The sequence below is a fragment of the Hyperolius riggenbachi genome, chromosome 10 (assembly GCF_040937935.1).
Source record: "Hyperolius riggenbachi isolate aHypRig1 chromosome 10, aHypRig1.pri, whole genome shotgun sequence".
In the NCBI taxonomy this organism is placed as follows: Eukaryota; Metazoa; Chordata; class Amphibia; order Anura; family Hyperoliidae; genus Hyperolius; species Hyperolius riggenbachi.
Genome location: NC_090655.1, coordinates 85,754,666 through 85,774,343, shown reverse-complemented (window position 1 = coordinate 85,774,343; position 19,678 = coordinate 85,754,666). Strand labels below are relative to the sequence as shown.

General features: G+C 46.3%; 1 protein-coding gene across 4 annotated transcripts in view; it reads right to left on the bottom strand.

The window, feature by feature from the left end:
- RHOBTB1 (Rho related BTB domain containing 1) overlaps positions 1-19,678 on the bottom strand; it is a 127,573-nt gene that overhangs the window by 50,967 nt on the left and 56,928 nt on the right. The window contains exon 1 of one of the 4 annotated variants that reach the window (XM_068257861.1): positions 15,746-15,970. The exons of 2 other annotated variants lie outside the window; for them this stretch is intronic. The gene's annotated coding sequence lies outside the window, so the exon portion shown is untranslated. Of the gene's footprint in view, positions 1-2,832; positions 3,009-15,745; positions 15,971-19,678 lie in introns of those variants that run through there. One more of the 4 variants, XM_068257863.1, reaches the window with a different exon arrangement.

Sequence of the window (19,678 nt, the reverse complement as noted above, 5' to 3'; positions counted from 1 at the left end):
TGCAAGCAATCTTTGAATATCTATCAAAATCTGCTTTTAGGCTGCTTACACACTAAGACGTTACAGGCGCACGTTAGTGCAGCCTGTAACGCTCCCACAACGCACAGCAATTTAACACAAGTGGGCTGTTCACACAGCCTACGTTGCGTTACATGTAACGCTGCACGTTCTTAAGAAAGTGCAGCATGCTACGGCGTTAAAACGGCTTAAGCCGCGTTAGACTGTCTGCACATGCGCAGTCATGTTCGGGAGGAGCGGAGAGAGACCAGGCACATGGCTAATTAATATTCACTGCACGTTGTGACGTGCAGTGTTTACTTCCTGGAGCGGCCGTTCTGTGCGGTGATTGGCCGGCGGGACCACGTGATGCCGTATGCGTCCAAGAGTGCGCATCACGGCATCACGGACGCCAGAGTGAGCTGCACAACGCGGCTCAGTCTGACGTCCACATCCAGCACCACCAGGCGTTGCGTTAGGGGCACGTTACGCGACCTTAACGTAGCACCTAACGCAACGTCTTGGTGTGCAAGTAGCCTTAAACTGCTTTTCAGCTCCTGCATTCCAGTTTGCATTTAAAAAAAACTTTCGGAAGGCGTTTGCACCTCCTCCTCTGTGAATCAGGAAAAATGGTGTCTTCCACGAACTAACCAGCCATTATATGGTCTGATAACATCAATGGCCTCAATTCACTAAGATCATGCTGGGGATAATTAAGGCCCATACACACGGCGGATTTTTGCAAACGACGGGTCGTTTGAACGTCCCGTCGTTCAGTCGTCCGCACGCCAAATCGGGCAAGTGTACAGACTGTCGTTCGGGTGATAAGACTGCTATTGAGCGATCCGCCCGGCGGACGGGACGTTCTCTGTGACGTTCTCTGTGTATGGGCCTTAAAGCAAGTGGAAACTTATCACAAACATCGATCAGTATTTTCACTGTTCATTCACTAAAGAAGCTTGCCTTATTAAGGTGTAATGATAAGTTTTCACAGTGAAAGTGTTGTCTTATCACTTCAGTCCTTAAGTTATCATCTCTGAAGTTATTTTTACATGCAGTCTATAGGGAGGGGAGGAGTAGTTGCAGGCAGAATGTAGCTCCACCCCTCCTGCTGCCAGGACAATTAAATTGAGATATTTACAGAGTTTTCAATCTTTTTTATTCTTCCTTGTAACTGGGAAAAATTGAGTGTGCGCGCCGTGTGTGTATACTCTCTGTATAGAGACAGGGACTCTGTATAGAGAGAAATATACACAGCAGGCAAACGGGGGGGTAGAGAGATAGAGACACTGAGCTTACTATGTATATAGTATGCTTAGTGTCTCTATCTCTCTACCCCCCCCCCCCCCCCCCCCCCGTTTGCCTGCTGTGTATATTTCTCTCTATACAGAGTCCCTGTCTGCATAAACCAGTAAAAAATAAAGCAGTCAGCTCAGGATGCTTCACTTTACATTGCAGTCTGTAGTAACACTTCACGACAGCTTAGGCTAGGTGATAACTTCTCACACACATTACACTTGCATTCATCTCTGTGGATTAACAGCCTTTCCTTAACTTTAGAATTCTGTAATTATTTTAAGGATTAAAACGTTAACTTTAGAGACCTCACCATGACTTAAAGGGGTTTTCTGGCATGTATATAAAAAAAAAAAACACTATCTGCCCCCTGTAGCTGTCATGTCCCGCCCCATCCTCCTACAATCTTCAGTTCCCCGCCACCGGCACCAGTCTAATTATTTGTCTAAGTAGATGTATAAAACTGCGGCTGCACAGTACGAAGTTTTCTTGTACTGCACCTGCGCAGTAAGCTTCCGATGACGCAGTTCTATTCGTCTAGTTATACGAATACTTAGAACGGTGCTGGCGGCGGGGAACAGAAGATCGTAGGAGTATGGCGCAGGACATGACAGCTGCAGGGGGCCTGTATTCCCCCGGTTGTGCCCCACCTGGCTACCACACTGGAAGAAAATTCTGGGGAGAACACTAACCATGGTGATAAAACTACAAACATCTCAGAAACTTTATTAAAGACAGGAGCTTAGTGAACTGAGGCCATTTTGTCTCTGGAGCAATTAACCAGGCAACCTCTGCACCACCTATTGCTACGCCACTGTGTGTATCTGCTGACAGCAGCTGTTAAAACCCCTTCCTTATAACGAAATAAAGAAAACGGTAGAAAACGGTATAGCTACTGGAACTAAGTGTCTGAGCCAAGTAGACCTGGTAAACCTGCAACAGTTAATTTCCAAACATCATAGTGACAGTGACTGCAAGCTACTAGCGGAAAGATGCGTTGAAGATTTACTGTGTTATGTTAGGTACCAGGGCTGTGGAGTCAGTACGAAAATCCTCTGACTCCTCGTGAAACCATCAACTCTGACTCTACCAACTCCAGGTACCCAAAACTGCTCCAACTCCTTAGCCAGGGCTGTGGAATTGGTTCAAAAATTATCCGACTCCTCAGTTTATGAAACCTCTGATTCCAGGTACCCAAAAAGTTCTCAGACACCACAGCCCAGCTGGAAACACACGGTGCGATTTCCAGACGATTATTTCCGACCTGAAAATCGATCTCATTATCTATCAGGAGCAGTTTGGACGTGTACACATGCAGCGTGCGTGCCTAGCATAAAGTCCACTTAAATGTACTGGGTACTTGTTCTTTAAATTCTCCTGTGCTTATTGGACAGGACAACCCAAAACATCATCTTTTGTAAAACACCTCCATAAAACATGCCCCCCTCCCACCACTACCACCCAAAAAATGCTTAAGGGCCCCATAAAATACTTTATAGTATAAAAGTAATTCCTGTGACTTTTTGTCAATATAATCACCTGAAATGAGGCTTCTCGTCTGATCTCCAGTGTGCAGGGATATCAGACTGTGCTGCCAGAGCACAAAAGACTCTTCAGAGTGCCTTATTTGAATTGCCAGTGACGAGATGGACCTCTGAACCTTGTATCTGCAATAGCTGGATGCTGACTCTCCCAGGACAGAGGCTGTTCTCTCAACAGCACGCAGTAGGAATCTGTTTAATGTGGAACTTTACTTGACAAATTTGTAGGCTCCAATCCAGTCACAGGGACGGACATCCTGTCTGTGACTCACGTCTCCATATGACAAACACAGCCAGCCTACAGGTGTGCCCGGTATCTACTCATCCCCTGAAATCACCTGAGTACGGTACAACTCCCAGACTGTTGTTGTCGTTCCATAACAAACTGTGATACATTCCACAGGCATGCGATTGTAAATCTCATAGCAGGAGAATTCCTTTCTCCTGTATTATGAGCTTTAGGACAACATGTGCATACTCATGCCATGATTCTTCGAATAGATAAGCCTATGTAGAATTGGCAGAGTGGTGATTTTTTATATATATGCACACATATGATTATACACAGTATAATGTCAAAACACCTTTTTCTGTCATGACAGGTATGTGCAAATAGCAAAAACCCATACCAGCCAACTAAAAATCAGCTCTTCAAGATCCTATGTGTGGCTTACAAATCTATAGACAAGTCCTGCCCAACCTAAATCTCTGACCTGGTCAGCAGATACACACCCGGCCGCCCACTCCGATCCACCAATGACCTCCTCTAAACCCCCTCCACGCATCTTGCACTCCCATGCACTACTATAGGACTTCACTAGAGCTGCCCCCATCCTTTGGAACTCTCTCCCACTGCCCATCAGGCTTGTTCACACCTCTTCAAGAAGGCCTACCCCACCTGTCTCTGCCAAGAACCTCTCAAAGCAGCCTAAAAACTGTCTAAACCCCTCTCCCTCCTTTAAATTGTAAGTCTTTGGCAGGGCCCACTCTCCTTGCGTATCATACTTAGCTATGCATCCAGCCCACACAACAACGTGAACTGGGACTGCTACTCCAGTGCAAGTTCTGGCATGATGTGTTTACGTGTACCTATTATTCAACCACCGGGAGATTGTGGTGCAGGGTAAAGCCAATAAACGGCTTACCTGCTCCTGCACAATTCCCGGCGGCGTTGAAGGAGTCATCAGGGGATATGAGGACAATAAGTGCTACTTACCCGGGGCTTCATCCAGCCCCAAGCTCCCAGCATGTCCCTCACTGTAGCTCCGCGGTGAGCCGTTCGCCTGTGGAGCTTCCCGGTCCCAGGTCAGCCTGTACTGCGCCTGCGCTGTCAATCGCCGCCAGGTGGTTCGTAGTGTACTGCCCAGGTGTAGTAGTTCTGCGCCTGCACAGTACGCTCCGGTCCACGTGGCGGTGATTGACAGCGCTGCTCGCGCAGTACACGTCATCGCCGGGGACCGCAAAGCTTCACAGTCAAACGGCTCACCGCGGAGCTGCAGCGAGGGACATGCTGGGAGCTTGGGGCTGGACGAAGCCCCGGATAAGTAGCACTTATTGTCCTAATATCCCGTAATGACTCCTTTAATTACTATTCCCCCTCCAGGCCGCCAGGGATAGTGGGGAAGGTGTAATTTGGCTGCCAGCTATTGCTGGAGGCCGAATTACAGTGTTTTTTTTAGTAACTTGTGCTCCACCTTTTGATGTAACCCAGATTACTCACTGAGCACCGCTATAGCAGTAATTCCTATTACGGCCTTTGGTGGCGCCAGCTGCGCCCAAATGTTTTACTACTTATTACTTGTTTTGTGTTGGCTGTCACCCTTGTTATCATCGTAACATTATTTATTGCCCAGCACTGCATAATATGTTGGTGCTATATAAATCCAACAAATATTTATCTCATATTATTATTAAAATAGCCACAAGATATTATATAGCACTCGATAACAAACATGATTGTAAACTGCTTTGGTCAAGGTTTTACTCTCCTCCTGTATCGTACTGCACACTGTTATGCTTTGCAATGTGTAAATTGCATGGGTGTTTATTGTAAAATGCTGGCATTGTATAAACAAGGGGTAATTATATTAGTTTTTACTGTCACAGCTACAACGAACTGGAAATTACTTGGTTTATTTAGATTAATGAACTCGGCAATGCTTATTTAAAAGGCGATCTAAATTATTTTGCTTTTATCACAGCCAGCAATTTTTAAGTTTTGAGCAGCCAAACAAAACTATGGGGCATGAGTAAGTCAAAATGGGACACAGGCAAGTAGAAGTGGGATGTGGCCAGTAACACTGTGACTATGAACCGGCTAGCATATGCACATTTCCAAAGTAAGATAATTAGGAAGCATGTCCCCAAATAAATACTATTAGGCATCATTTCCTGCAGGCAAAATAGGCATGCCCCCCCAGCCCCCCCAAACAGCATAACTAAGCACCCTTTACGCCTATATCATGGCAGCATGTTCCAAATTAGCATAACAGGCACCATGTCCTCAAAAGGCTCAAACAGCATAATTAGAAACCATGTCTTCAAACGACATAACTTGGCATTATGTCCTAAAAGGAAGTAAGGCCTTGAAATAAAGTAAAGAAGTACCAATTTCCCAAAAAGTATAACCACACGGCATGTCCCCAAATAGCATAAATGGGTGACATGTCCCCAAGTAACAAATATGCAGCCTGTCCCCAAATGACAGACAGGAATGATATCCCTCAAAAATATAGACAGCCACCATGCTCCCAAATAACACAACCAGGCAGTATGCCCTCAAATAACATAAATAGGCAGCATGCCCCCTCCAATAACACAGACATGCACCATGTTCTGTAACACAGACAGGCACCATATTCCCAAATAACATAACTATGCTAATTTTACATAAATAAGCAACATCTCCTTTCAAAAATATAACTAAGCACTGTGCTCCCCAATAACCTAACTAAGCAGCAGGCTTTGCAAGGCAGATGAGCACGAATTCCATAATATACCTGTGCCCTTGCTTTGTCAGTTCTCGACCTCTCATCCCTCTTCTGTGTTCTGGGAAGGAAGTTTGAAGGTAAGCAGCCTGGCTGTAATAGGTGCCCTGGCCACAGCACAGCGTACAGCTCATCCCCCTTCCTGGGGTGCTTACCTCCAATTTGCCCTCCTCCTCCAGACTCCAGCTGGCTCCAATCCTCTTTCTCATCCCTGTGTCAATCACAGGAGTCAGAGAACAAGGAAACTGGAGATTGGAGGAAGCCATCCACAGACCTGGCAAATGCTGGGTCTCCGGGGGAAATCTAGCAACTTTCCTGCTATGGCACTGAGGAGCCGCCCATCTGTGATCTGCTGCAATCTTAATTTTCTTTTTATACTGCCCCCCCCCCCCCGCAAAAAAAAAAATCATATGTATTTTAATGCACACTGTTCTATAAAACCGTCATAGATTTCCATAAGAGTCTATGGCATACGCAGCCAAAGTTATCTAGAGATGTTTGGGCAACCGCAGTCCCCCAACCAATTCACTCTGAAATGTGGACTGAACCATTATTCTGCATATAGTGGCTGAGGGTTTCTTAGCAAGTGGCACAAGCACTCCCTGAATGCCCCTTTGACCTGGTCAGGACATTTGGCCCTTCAGCTAGACTCCAGGCAAAAAGCATAAGGCAAGCTCTGCCCACCATCCCAGAAGTAGAGCCATGGAGCAAATGCAAGTTATTGGCTCAGCGGCGCTAGATGTATGATATGAGTGCTGTCACTTGGCTATAATATAGTCAAACGCCAACTATCAGCTAAACTAAAGAAATTGGTCTAAAAAGTCAAGTCCCTGCATTGAGTTTATATATTGCAGTCAACCGTTGAACTCCACTGCACAAATCATACACCTGTTGGTGATAATCAGCATTTGGCAATAGGCCTCTTACTGCATAGATTCAGCATAAGGATTAAAGGCAATGGAAAGTAAGTATTGGTTAGGGTTAGGAGTCATGTTAGGAGGGTAAGCATTAAGGGATATGGTAAGGGGAGGGGAGATTTACAGGCTGTGGTTAGGAGGTTAAGCATAAAAAAGAGGCTTACGCTGTGTCGGAGATGTTAGGGGGTAAGGAAGAAAATTACACCAGAAGAGTAGGTAATGGTTAAGCGCAAGAACTAGGTATAAACGGTTTATGTTGGAAAGGTTAGGATTAGGCAGAAGGTAATGGAAAAGGATTGATTAGGGAAAGCAAAGCAAATGGGGAGAAGCACTGCAAACACAGAGAAAAAGGACCAGTACAAAACTGATAGCACAATATTGGTAAGCATGACATACTGATACTTTAACTATTGGCCAGAACAGTCGATCAAAGTAAGCAGCGATGTACGGGAATAAAACATGTCCACCAGGGAGTACTTTATAAGTGCAGGTTTCAATGAGCAGCTACATACCAAAATAATGTTGAGAAATGCTGCCTTGTATTACTCAACCACATTAACAATGCATGCCTAAACGTTTGGTTGCTTTAGGCCAACATGTACCTGTCAAGCTATATAAACACACAAACACATGTATTATTTACATATACACAAACACATTGTAAATTCAGGAACTAGCTGCTCTTGTTCAGAAGGCAGTGGGCAGGGAACAAGTACTATTACCGACCCCATGTCCCTTATATTCAGGAGTCGGAGTCGAGGAGTCGGAGCAATTTTGGGTACCTGGAGTCAGAGTCTCCACAGCCCTGGTAAGTATTAGACTAAGGAGTTGAGGAATCAAAGCAATTTTGGCTACCTGGAGTCGGAGTCTGTGGTTTCATAATTGGAGGAGTCAGAATCCGATGATTTTTGTACCGACTCTACAGCCCTGCTTATATTGTAGAACTCCATTCATTGTTATGGGCAGGGTGGTGTAGTGGTTAGCGCTGTCACTTTGCAGCCCTGGGTGCCCTGATTCAAATTACAGCCAGGGAACTATCTGCATGGAAATTGTATGTTCTCCCTGCGTCTAAGTAGGTTTCCTCCAGGCAACTCCAGTCTCCTCCCACCTCCCAAAAACATACAGATAAATGAATTGGCTTCCCTTTAAATTGTCCCTAAACTATGATAGATACACTACATGATCTTTACATACATACATACATACATACACATATTACTATGGTAGGGATTAGATTGTAAGCCCCTCTGACGGACAGTTAAAGGGGCACTATGGCGAAAAATTGTACAATTTAAAATATGTGCAAACATAGACATAAGAAGTATATTTTTTTTCCAGAGTAAAATGAGCCATAAATTACTTTTCTCCTATGTTGTTGTCACTTACAGTAGTTAGTAGAAATCTGACAGAACCGACAGGTTTTGAACTAGTCCATCTCTCCATAGGGGATTCTCAGCAAGACTTTTATTCTTTATAAAGACACTTCCTGAAAAGGATTTATAAAATGATGCTGGCCAGTAGAGATGTGGCGAACATCTCTGAATCCCTGGGGGTTTGACTACTTCTGGGTTGCTCTGACCCGGAGTAGTACGCCTGCGCTGCCCGGCGGAGCGCGTCCTAGATGGCGCTCCTGTTGCCGGGCACTTTCTGCGCATGTGCGTGACGTCATGAACGACGTCACGCTCATGCGCAGAGAGTGCCTGGCAACAGGAGCGCGATCTAGGACGCGCTCCGCCGGGCAGTGCAGGCGTACTACTCCGGGTCAGAGCGACCCGGAAGTAGTCCAACCACCAGAGATGTTCGCCGGGCGAACAGTTCGCCACATCTCTACTAGCCAGCGTCCCTGCTCACTACACAGTTTTTTGGCAGTTGGACAGAGCAACTGCCATTGTATAAGTGCTTTTGAAAATAAATAAATCCCTGAGAATCCCCTATGAAGAGATGGACTAGTCTAAAACCTGTCGCTTTTGTCAGATTTCTACTGTAAGTGACAGCAACATAGGAGAAAAGTAATTTATGGCTCATTTTACTCTGGAAAAACGTACTTCTTATTTGTATATGTTTGCACATATTTTACATTTTACAATTTGTCGCCATAGTGCCCCTTTAAGTGACAAGACAATATACTCTGTACAGCGCTGTGGAAGATGTCGGCGCTATATAAATACTAAAATAATAATAACAACTCCATAAACGTTCATTGCCTTTAACAGCATTTGTAGTTTATACCCATTAAAAACATGTTCAAAAATTATCAGTCTCAAAAATGTTAAATACTTTCTCTCTCTCTAGCAAGTTGACCAGCTCACTTTTTTTTCAGTTAGAAGGTAACCAGACAAACTGATTATGTGAATTGTAGCTTAAAGCACAATAGTGTTGTCTTAAAAGACAAAACAACAGAAGGACAGCCAAGGGAGGAATCTTAAAGTCCGCACGATGTTAAAACTTTATTGAAACCATAATTATGTAGGGGCGGAACAATAATTAGGGAAACCACTCCAATAAAACTATGTGAATAATACATATCAATCACTGGTGTTAAATTCATACGTGCTGCTAGGATAATTTAAATGAGTAATAAATCATGATTGGTTAAGTCTGATAACAAACCTGCCACATTTCTAAATACATACACATATAGCCTAAATATATACACATATAGCAAGCAATAATAATAATTATTATTATTATTATTCAGCGTTTATATAGCACTGACATCTTCCGCAGCACTGGTGCACCCCAGGTGCCAGTCGTCCAAAGAGCCATTGTATTGTGGCTGGGCTCTGTCTGTTCTTTGGACACTCATGAGAATTGGGTCTCAATTAATGTATGGGATGTGATATTGCTTAAAGGACCACTATCACTAAAAATTATGAAAAACTGAAGCACACAGAAACACATAAATAAAAAAGGGCATTTCTCCCTGAATAAAATGTGTTATTAATTACTTTCCCCCTATGTTGCTGTCACTTACAGTAGGTTGAAGAAATCTGACATGTTTTGGACGAAATCTGACATGTTTTGGACTATCCCATCTCCTCATAGGGGATTCTCAGTTTTGTCTTTATTTTCAAAAGCACTTAGTGAATAGCAGTTGCTCAGTCCAACTGCCAGTATATTGTGCAAACAGGTAGGGGATGGTGGCCTGCATCTTTCTATAAATCCTATCCAGGGAGTGCTTTTGTAAAGAAAGGGATAATTTGCATATTCAGTGGTAGTGCATTGTGGGTAACCACAAATGTCCACTTATAACTGAATTATTGCAAATTTCCTTCTGTTTTAAGAAGGCAAATTACACCAAGCTTTGCTTTTTTCAGTAGGAAGGCTTTTTGGTTCCTTTTATCCCCCTATACATTCCTAGTAGTTTGGGTCACCCTGAGCTGCTTGGTTACTCTTTTGTAAAGAATAAATGCAATACTGAGAATCCCCCATGAAGAGATGGACTAGTCAGAAACCTGTAGGTTTCGTTAGATTTCTACTATCTACAGCAGTGACAGCAACACAGGAGAAAAGTAACTTATAGATCATTTAACTCTGGAATAAATATGCTTCTTATTTGTAGGTCTTTACATGTATTTTCAATTTTACAATTTTTCCCCATAGTGGTCCTTTAATCAAACGCTCACTTTTCCCAGAAAAATTCCTACTGAGAAACAAGCTCAGAAACAAGCGCCCCCCCCCCCCCCCCCCCCCCAGAGGCCATCCTGCACAATTCATAAGAGCAATCTTACCCAAATTATTTCATTGTTGCTGACAATTTATAAGAAATCAATCACACTGCATCTTTATCAGCCTGGTAGAATTACGCGAGCAAAAGGTGAATTCTAATAGTTAACTGTACATAACTGCCTTTTGCAGCATGGCATTAAATACAGCCCTGTGTATGCTTGATATTGACATATACACATATGTACATATACACACACAGACTGTAAAATTCTGGGACTAGCCGATCCTGCCTAGGATCCAGCAGCCAGGACATATGTTATGCCAGCATAAGTACACAGACATGCTACAAACAATGGTAATGCATATATAAACAGTCAAGCAGAATAGCCAACAGGAGGGACATAGCAGAAAATACAAGGCAATGTAAAATACTGTGACACAAAGCCGGAATGGTCCTGCACATAGAAGCTAAGGATTAAAGGGGTGAAGGGACAGAGGGGTGTGTCAGTGAGCTAGGTGATAGAGGATGAGACCAAGATCAGTAACTGCATAACATGCCCTAGGTTTGTAGATTGTATGCTGAATGCTATCCTGAACAGGTGAGTGGAGGTTGATTGAAAACCTTAAGGCCCCATTCACACTTGCGGTTCGAGTCCGCAAGTGTCCGGGGGTCGCAAAGAGACCTACGGGTCTCTGCGGTGGCCACAAGTTGCCACCAGTTGCGGATCCGGAATGTATCAGTTCCGGCTACACCAAAGTAGCCGGAACTAGATACATTGCAGTGCCAGAAAGGCACCGCAAGCATGGGGGATACCGGCGTGTAGTCCGGGCCCCCCAAGTGGCATAGGACCGGTGCTGGAAGCATCCGGTCCTATTGCCAGTGTGATGAGAAACATCCGTTTCTCATTGCACAGCATGGCCGCATGTTCGGGTCAGGATCCGGCCCGGGTGCGTGGGCCGGATGACCGGACCCGAAAAATAGCGCATGTTGGAAAACTGTCCGGAGTCCGGATCCGATCCGGCTCCGTACTGTACGGAACGGACACGTGTGAACGTCCGCATAAACTTTGCATTGCTATGCGGAACGTACGTTCCATTTGTACAGTATACGGTCCGGATCCGATCAGGCGAATCCGGACAGCGAACGCTAATGTGAACCGGGCCTAAGGACCTGAACTCAGAACTTCCTCTCTGCTCTAAAAGATAAGCATCAGCATATTAACCTTTAAAGAAAAATGTCTTTGTTACAGCTGATACAAATCCTACAATAAATCTGCAGGGTGTCTACTTCCTGTTTTCATGGAAAGCCGACATTAGGCTAACATGCAGTGTTTACAAACTAGCTGCTCTGACGAGGACTGCCGAGATTCCTGAGCGGACAAGGTTGAGGGATCAAATTACACTTGTGATTAGTCACATATGAGGGGGGAATTAGAAAGGCTAAACTCTCTAAATACATACAGGGTACAGTTCTCTAAGTTTTCCTTCTGTCCTATGAAAGAGTTCAGGTCCACTTTATAGGATAGTGAATGTAGGATAAATTGTGGAAGGGTATTCCAGAGGAGAGGAGAAGCACGCAAGAAGTCTTGAACGTCAGTGTGGGGGGAGGTGAATAGAGTGCATGAGAAAAGTTAATTCCCAATGTGGAAATTACATTGTGTTTGTATGGTATCTGGTTATTAGTTCAGGAATGTATTAAGGGATCACATCCTGAAGAAGTCCGGGTAGAAGGAAGTTCCGTAATAGGCAGTCGGTGTTGAGAATGCTAGAGGGAGCTGAGAAGTAGGAAGGTGGGGGGAGGGTATTTGGTGAGCATAGTTCAGGATCAGCTAGAGTATTATACAATGCTAGCGTATTATAGAATTACAAAATAGACTACTAGAATAATTACCAATCACGTCTCCCCTAACGGGACAAACCCCCTGATCCATTAAAACATAACCTTTATTTGCCATACTAAAATATATAGGAGCAGCAGCATATACATATAAATGAAATAGCGCTGTACACTCTGTGTTTGTTAATAAAGACACAGATCCGCTGAGTGGGGAGGATACTGCAGAGGCTCACTATCTGAATACAATCAATCCCTGCATATTTGCAAATACAGCCTCTATAGCTAAGCTGGACCCTCAAATCCTCACTCAGAAGCTTACAACAGTACAGTGTGGTGATAACACACATACACTATCTAAACATAATTCCACATGTTTCACCCTTACGGGCTTCGTCAGGAGTGGCAAATATATACAGTGATAAAGTGTTAAACACACACACACACATGCACGCACGCACGCACTCACGCACACACACACTAAAAAGCTGACAGCATAATAGCCCCTGTCAGAGCTGTGTGCTGCTCAGAGTGCCAGGCTTATATACTACCAGAGTCTATTGAGTTGATCAGCCCTGCCCTTCAGGGTGTGTGCACAGCCCCTGCCACCCACTGAGCAATTGGCCTTCTGTGTCCAGGTAGTTAACCGTTTGTGTCCCGGACAAGGTGGATCACACATCCAGCTAGTGCATAAACCAATGCTGCACTCCTAAATGCTACTGGCCTTCTATGATTCCTCAATTGCAGCAAAGTCAGCGATGCCACATGAGCCATAATAACATATGCTGGATCGCCTGCTGTACGCTGAGGGGCCTAAATAATATAGAAACACATTTATATCTGCATAACAATCTTCAGGATAGCTGTGTCACACTGTCCTGGTCATTATTAGATGCCACCCGATGCAAAGCTGTGCTAAGGAGGGCAAATTAAATAAGGCTACCCCACAAAAAAAAGACATGGCGTTCCATTGTGGGTCATAACAGAGCTACGTGCGGGTCTGATACACACAAGGGTACCGAATCAAGTGCCCCAGAGCGCTTGAATTCAGGTGACTGCCACAATCATGCCCATAATCTCAGGTGCATCATATATATAAGGGTATGTATCCAGATAGGGGCTGCAGTATGTTGCACAACATACAGTATATTAGTATGTATCCAAAGGCTGCAGTCTATTGCGGGTCATAAATGGACCAAGCACGGGCTTCTGTGATCACCTGGACAGGATAGTTCATTTATATATTTACTAGGTAGTACTATGGGTCATATATGAATTTGGTTCAGGTATCTGCAAGACGAGACCTGACCCACATTAGACTGCAGCCTTGTGCAACAGACTGCAGCTATCCTGTCCAGGTGATCACAGAAGCCCGTGCTTGGTCCATTTATGACCCACAATAGACTGCAGCCTTTGGATACATACTTATATATGTTGTGCAACATACTGCAGCCTCTATCTGGATACATACCCTTATATATATGATGCACCTGAGATTATGGGCATGATTGTGGCGCTCCCCTGAATTCAAGCGCTCTGGGGCACTTGATTCGGTACCCTTCTGTGTACCCCCCTTTTTTTAGTGGACACACTATGGTGGAATGGCAGGATGTTTGTGGATGAGACCCGCACGTAGCTCTGTTATGACTCACAATGGAACGCTATGTCTTTTTTTTGTGGGGGAGCCTTATTTAAAGGGATACTGTAGGGGGGTCGGGGGAAAATGAGTTGAACTTACCTGCGGCTTCTAATGGTCCCCCGCAGACATCCTGTGCCCGCGCAGCCACTCACCGATGCTTCGGCCCCGCCTCTGGTTCACTTCTGGAATTTCAGACTTTAAAGTCAGAAAACCACTGCGCCTGCGTTGCCGTGTCCTTGCTCCCCCTGATGTCACCAGGAACGTACGGCACAGGCACTGACCATACTGGGCATGCGCAGTACCCTCCTGGTGACATCAGCGGCAGTTAGGACACGGCAACGCAGGCGCAGTGGTTTTCAGACTTTAAAGTCTGAAATTCCAGAAGTGAACCAGAGGCGGGGCCGGAGCATTGGGGAGTGGCTGCGCAGGCACAGGATGTCTGTGGGGGACCATTAGAAGCCCCGGGTAACTTTAACTCATTTTCCCTCGACCCCCCTACAGTATCCCTTTATATATAATATGCACTATAATATGCACTGCTTAGCACAGCTTTGCAGCGGGTGGCGTCCAATAATGACCAGGACAGTGTGACACAGCTATCCTGAAGATTGTTATGTAGATATAAATGTGTTTCTATATTATCTAGGCTCGTTTCTCACAGGAAACTGGCATATGCAGAAGATATTTTATTAATTGGAGTTGCCAGTGTGTTATAATTCTTTTCATGTCCAACACACACAATTTTAAAAGGGAAGATCTAGGGTGAATAAAAAAAAAAGATGAATAATAAAAAAAAAGCTTCCTCCAGCCCCTGGCAGCCATCCTGTGCCCTCGCCGCAGCTCCACTCACAGCCAGTGGCACAGGGTCCACTCCGTTATAGACGCCGACCACATCTACTGCGCATGCTCAAGTGCAGGGCCGCGCCGATCGTGACTGCGCTTACGTAGCCTGGAGCATTCTGCGCAGGCACAGAACTCCTGCACCTGCGTAGAAAACTCCACACCATGTGAGCGGCGCTTGCACAGGCGCAGAAGGTGCTGACCTGGCGAGGTCGGCATCTGCAACGGAGGGGACCCCGGGCCACCAGCTGGGAGCAGAGCTGTGGCAAGGGCACAGGACGGCTGTCAGGGGCTGGAGGAAACCCCAGGTAAGTAGATCTTTTTTGCTCAGACCTTTCCTTTAAATTCTAACTCAAAATGCATTTATTTGCCATTCTTAACAACCAAAGCCATCAGACTGCATCGACCCGCGATGTGATTGGCTAGTAGTAACTAACTGTACACGGTGGCTGCTTGCACCACGGCCCTCAATAAAGCCCTGTTTATGTATAGACATATCCCCTGAGAGATATGGTGCCTCTATTTTTAAATAATCATATGGCAGGTTGCTGTGCTTCAAGCCCCCTCATGCCTGCTGCCTACAGAACTGTTGTCACAGCAACACACAACAGACTCCATAGTCACAACACAGCCCTGTGCAGAAATCCAGACCTGCTGCAGCCACTGCTCATTGGCTGCACAATGGCAATCCATGTGCCCCCCCCAAGTCACCCAAACACTGGAAGCTTTTGTTCAGCATGGAGAGAGAGCAGGCAGACACATTGCACAGGGACAACAAAGCCTCATTACATCCGCCTTGATCTGCTTTATTTCCTGGCTGGACTGCTGACGCCTCCCCTCTCCTATTACCGTTATATTTCAACTTGCAGCACATCAAATGCCCAGGATTGCCAGTGCAGAGGAATGCCTGACTGATGCCCACACTACATGCTTGCAAGGCTGGCACAACACACACTGCATGCAATCCATAGGCACTATAGGGAGAGGAGCAGCAGACACTCTATGCATAGGAATACAGTACAGACCTGGTGGCTTCTCCTTCTCCCTGGATCACTTGTTAGGTTTCAGCCTCCAGCCTGCTATTGTTCTCCAGCGCAGGCTTGCAGCAGGGATGGAGGGGGGGCAAGGCTGGGGCTAGGCAGAAGAAGTTTGCAGGGCACCATAGCGCGAGCTCATTGTCTTCTCTCCCTTTTAGCAATGACAGTTCCTACCCCCTATCCATCTTAAGGGGCGATCTGTCCCCCCCACCTCACTGCTCTCCATCTCCACCCTCTTGGTGTTTAGTCCCCGCCCCTCCCACCACGGACCAGAAATGTGAATTGAGACGAGCGAGGGCTCTATAATAACGCAACCCGATCTCCAGCTGCAGCAGCAGCAGCTCGCCTCGTGACGTCAGCGCCCTCCCATTCTATTTATAGCCGCCCGATTGGATTTCATTCATGAAAAACAACGAGAGCGGCGCGTGCCCCGGGCTGCCAGGCACGCTCCCAGCTATGGGTCGCTCTGCGATGCCGCCTGAGGCCGCCTTTCCTCCACAATGGGGCATCGGCAGCTTCAGCAGAGACAGCAGCACAAGCGAGACACGAGTAGGGAGGAAGCTGGGCAGTCTGTCATTGCTGACTTGTTTTGCAGGTGCAAGCTCCTGGGTTTTAGCTTTCTCCTGCTATCAGCTACCGGTAGTACTCACAGTCCTAGTGTAAATAGCATGCTGTCAACTATCCTGTAAGTGACAAGCAGTGCCGTCATTTCTAAGGGGTGGTGGATTAAGAACAGGTATTTGGATGAATTATATGGACAGTATCACAGCTTTTTTTTGCTTAAGCCCTTTGTCAAAATTTGCAACCTCTACTATTTTTCTACTATAGGGTGCAAATTCTGACAGGTTGCAAACAATTACTATTTGTAGTAAAAATATTTGCAACTTCATCAGGTTTTGCAACCGCTACCATTCCTCTACCTCACATGAACCTTCCAACCTTTCTGCCTAACACTAACCCACCCTATCCTCTGCCTAAGACTACCCTCCCCCCATCCCATGCCTAACATACCCTATCCTGTGCCTAAAACTACCCTTCACCCATCCCATGCCAAACACTAAACTACTCTCTCCCCATCCTCTGCCTAACACTAATCTCCCCTATCCTCTGCCTAACACTAATCTCTCATCCCTGCTGCCTAACACTACCTTCTCCTATAGGATACAAGTTCTGATAGGTTGCAAAATATGCTACTACAATCCCAGTACCAGGGGCATACATGTTGACCCCAGGAAAACGTATGCCCTTGTCTCCCTTTCAGCGTCAGAATCAGAAACGTTTATTTTGCCAAGCATGACAGGGTCACGCCCGGCATTGGGATTGGCACAATACATAGCTCCAGAGAAGGACATGGATAGATAGGTGAACAAGTATGCAAGACTCATCAAGCAGAGGAACAACAATCAAGTAGAGGAACATCAATTACATTTACATTGCTCATTATACATAAACAGATCATCCCGTATGCAGTTCCAGGCTGACATAGGGGTAGAGTTAGTCATTTGGTGTGATCGAATGAATCCCCATGTCACGTGGCACCCTTAGGGAGGGAGGCAGGTGATGGGACTGATGGGAGAATGTGGAGGGAGTTTAGGAGGCTGACAGCCGAGGGAAAAAATGAGTTCATGTGTCTGGCGGTCCTCATGGGGATGGCCCTAAGCCTCCGGCCCAATGGGAGCAAACTGAAGTAGCGGTTGCCTGGGTGGGAAGAGTCGTTTGCTATCTTCAGTGCCCTAGAAAGCAGCCTTGTCTTGTATAGGTGTGCAGGTGAGGGGAAGGGTCTACCAATGATCCTCTCTGCCATCCTGATTATCCTCTGTAGGTTGTGCTTGTCACTGGCGGTGGCGCCAGCCTGCCACACCAAAATGGAAGAGCAGAGGAACGATTCAACGGTGGCGGAGTAGAAGTTTGTTAGAATCTCTTGGGCCATGCCGAACCTCCTCAGTTGGTGAAGGAAGTAAAGTCTCTGCTGGGCTTTCCGCTGGATGGTGGAGATGTTAGCCTTCCAGCTGAGGTCACTGGAGATGGTAGTACCCAGAAGATGGGCGCACGGTACTCTTGTCACTTCTATGCTGTCGATAAAGATGGGAGGAAGGGTGGAAGCAGCCTTCCTGAAGTCTACGATCAGCTCAACTGTTTCTAACTGGCTACCCTCTATGTCAGCCCATCTGCCAAGGACATACTACAGTTGCAATCTTCATGAACGGGGTTGCCTTCATGACAAGTGCAACCACCATGACATCTCTAACACATGCAGCCACCACGACTCCTCCATAACAAGTGCAGCCACCATGACTCCTCCATTACAAGTGCTGCCACTATGACCCCCCCATAACAAGTGCAGCCACTATGATCCCTCAACAACAAGTGCAGCCACCATGACTCCTCCATGACAAGTGCAGCCACCATGACTCCTCCATGACAAGTGTAGCCACCATGACTCCTCCATGACAAGTGTAGCCACTATGACCCCTCCATTACAAGTGCTGCCACTATGACCCCTCCATAACAAGTGCAGCCACCATGACCTCTCCATAACAAGTGCAGCCACCATGAATCCTCCATAACAAGTGCAGCCACCATGACTCTTCCAGAACAAGTGCAGCCACCATGACTCTTCCAGAACAAGTGCAGCCACCATGACTCTTCCAGAACAAGTGCAGCCACCATGACTCCTCCATAACAAGTGCAGCCACCATAACTCCTCCATAACAAGTGCAGCCACCACGACTCTTCCAGAACAAGTGCAGCCACCATGACTCCTCCATGACAAGTGCAGCCACCATGACTCCTCCATGACAAGTGCAGCCACCATAACTCCTCCATAACAAGTACAGCCACCACGACTCTTCCAGAACAAGTGCAGCCACCATGACTCCTCCATGACAAGTGTAGCCACCATGACCCCTCCATTACAAGTGCTGCCACTATGACCCCTCCATAACAAGTGCAGCCACCATGACTCTTCCAGAACAAGTGCAGCCACCATGACTCTTCCATAACAAGTACAGCCACTATGATCCCTCAATAACAAGTGCAGCCACCATGACTCCTCCATGACAAGTGTAGCCACCATGACTCCTCCATGACAAGTGTAGCCACCATGACCCCTCCATTACAAGTGCTGCCACTATGACCCCTCCATAACAAGTGCAGCCACCATGACCTCTCCATAACAAGTGCAGCCACCATGAATCCTCCATAACAAGTGCAGCCACCATGACTCTTCCAGAACAAGTGCAGCCACCATGACTCTTCCAGAACAAGTGCAGCCACCATGACTCTTCCAGAACAAGTGCAGCCACCATGACTCCTCCATAACAAGTGCAGCCACCATAACTCCTCCATAACAAGTGCAGCCACCACGACTCTTCCAGAACAAGTGCAGCCACCATGACTCCTCCATGACAAGTGCAGCCACCATGACTCCTCCATGACAAGTGCAGCCACCATAACTCCTCCATAACAAGTACAGCCACCACGACTCTTCCAGAACAAGTGCAGCCACCATGACTCCTCCATGACAAGTGTAGCCACCATGACCCCTCCATTACAAGTGCTGCCACTATGACCCCTCCATAACAAGTGCAGCCACCATGACTCTTCCAGAACAAGTGCAGCCACCATGACTCTTCCATAACAAGTACAGCCACTATGATCCCTCAATAACAAGTGCAGCCACCATGACTCCTCCATGACAAGTGTAGCCACCATGACCCCTCCATTACAAGTGCTGCCACTATGATCCCTCCATAACAAGTGCAGCCACCATGACTCCTCCATAACAAGTGCAGCCACCATGACTCCTCCATGACAAGTGTAGCCACCATGACCCCTCCATTACAAGTGCTGCCACTATGACCCCTCCATAACAAGTGCAGCCACCATGACTCCTCCATAACAAGTGCAGCCACCATAACT